The 2462-nt window shown below is 36.6% G+C and overlaps 1 pseudogene; it reads left to right on the forward strand.

Moving 5' to 3' along the window:
* Positions 1-370: 370 nt before the first annotated feature.
* Positions 371-1665, forward strand: LOC148696295 (uncharacterized; annotated as a pseudogene).
* The last annotated feature ends 797 nt before the right edge of the window (positions 1666-2462 follow it).

Genomic DNA, 2462 nt, shown 5'->3' on the forward strand with positions numbered 1-2462 from the left:
TATTTTGAGTCTTTTTAGTTTAATTTTCGTCTAAATCACTTTCGAGTACCTGTTTTGAGTCAATTTAACTTAGTTTGTGTGTTTTGAGTGTATTTAGCTTGTTTTGAGTTGTTAGAGTCTAGTTTAGTGTTTTAGAGTTTAAATTGTGTAGATTAGCATCCCTTGTAATCCCCGGCCTAGAACGATTCTTACTTGCACATACTACAATTATAGGGTTTAGTTTGTATGCTATTATATATCACATCAAATTTTGGCGCCGTTGCCGAGGATTAGTAAAATTGCTAATCCCTCTGTTGTTTTTTCGTTTATTTTACTTTTAATATTTGATTTAGTTTTCTTTCTTTGATTTTAGGTACTAGAGAAGCAAGACATGGCAATTGCTAATCTTCAAGTTCAAATGGCGAATCTTACTTCTCAGTTGTCGTAGTATATCGAAGAGACCACAATGCAAAGTGTCCCGACATTTGGTTTGTCCTATAGGCAAGGATATCAAACTCATCAACGTCCTCAATTAACTGAGCATGGAGGTGCCTGGGGTTATCAAGGCCCGAATCGATCAAGGAACAACCTGTTTTCCAACACTTCCAATTCAGATTGGAGAGATTATTCAAATTTTATGTGGAGGGAACCTTAACAGTTTCAATAAGACGGATATTGACAGCAATCCGAGGAGTTCTGTTCAAGACCTATGCAGCCACTACAGCCTCCCCCACAACAATTCCAATCAAATTCAAGTATGTCCATGGATAATGATAAAATTCTTGATTTACTAACTTTTTTGATGCAGGGTTTACAAAATCAAGCAAAGAGATGAGCGAATTGAAAAATCAACTTGGAGAGATCGCAGAATTCATAGGGCAAATTCAAGAACAAAGTGAACTCTCCAACTAAACGATTGTAAATTCAACGGGAGATTTTGAAATCGCTGAAGTTATCACCTTGGGAAGTAGTATAGAGGTTGGAGCTAACCCGAAAACGTCCAAACATAGCCAGAACGTAGATGAACAGCTGCTGTAGAAAGAAGAAGAGGTGGACAAGGCCACGGCAAGGGAAGAACACCCCTTGCCGCAATTTTCTAAGGCTCCTACGCCATCCAATTCAAGTAAGGTTGTTCCAAATTCAATTCTTTCTAACCCCATTCCAACAAATGTCCCTATTCCTTGCAGGCTCATGATTTCCAATGAAGAAGAAAGTGAAAAAGGCATCTTGGAAGCCCTTCTAAAGGTGCAAAGCAATATCCCAATTATTGGTACAACAAATCAAGTTCCAGAATATGTTGAATTGTTCAAAGAACTTTGTACAACAAGAAGAATGATTCAAGAGAAAGAAGTGGCTGGGGAATATCAAGAATTCATCAAAGAGGATGTACTTGAGACAACCAACCCCAAAGAAGTTGGATTTTATGACATAGGACAAGTCATAACCCTTACACCACATATGGCCGAGTGCAACATTCCTCAAACTTTAGAAGTGTTTATCCTTGGGTTCTTGTCGTAACACACAGGTAAGCCACCTCCTCAAATTTCAATTTCGTTTTCTACTAACATGTTGTTGATTTTAATGATTCAGGCACGCAATCAAGAATTTAAACCATTGCCGGATCATTTCAAGTATCAGCTTCCATTCAAAGATCAATTCCATGTCGTGGGCACTAATGGAGCTTAAAAGGAGGTATCGTCCGACTAGAAAACGTTAAAGCAAGCGCTTCTTGGGAGGCAACTCATGCATTCAAATAAAGAAGACCTAGAAATCTCCAACAATCCATAACCAGATTTGCGTTCCTTAACCCTTTCTCTTTATTGCTTTTACCTTGCCATAGTTGTCATGTTTGTTTGATTGTTTGTTTGTGAGTCTATGTTTGGAACATTGAGGACAATGTTTGGTTTAAGTGTTGGGGGGGTTAACAAACGATTTTTCATTGATTTTCGTGGGATTTTATCACCTATCACTTCTAAAGTTGTTACTCACTGTTTTTAAGTGTTTTTAGTGTGTTTTGAGGTGTTTTAATGTGTCCTATAACAGAAAATCCGAAAATTTGAAAAAAAAAATATCGAAAAAGAGTGTTTGAAAAACTCAAAAAGAGTTGTTTTTAGTGTCGTTTTTGTTTTTATGTGTTGTGTCTTAGGGTACCTTCCAACACAATGATGAAGATTTGGTTTTTAATTGTATGACTGTTAAAGAAAGTTACAAACATGGATGGAAGTTTGATATGCTCTTTGGTTTATGCTTAGTTGTAGTTGTCATTTACGAATTCACATGTAATCACAAAGGAAAAATCAGTTTTTGTAACATGCTTGAAGGAAAGAACTCAAACTAACGCTATAACCTTGAGAGACTTGAGCCTAAACCTTATGTGGAGAGTTATTAATCTGTGATGTTTCTTGTTTTCTAAAGTCGTTACATGATCTCATTATTTCTTTGCTTGGTTACTACTTAGAATGCATTTCATCACTATAGTTCCA

This window comes from Pyrus communis, chromosome 6, assembly GCF_041283825.1.
Source record: "Pyrus communis isolate YQ-2024b chromosome 6, ASM4128382v1, whole genome shotgun sequence".
Lineage (NCBI taxonomy): Eukaryota > Viridiplantae > Streptophyta > Magnoliopsida > Rosales > Rosaceae > Pyrus > Pyrus communis.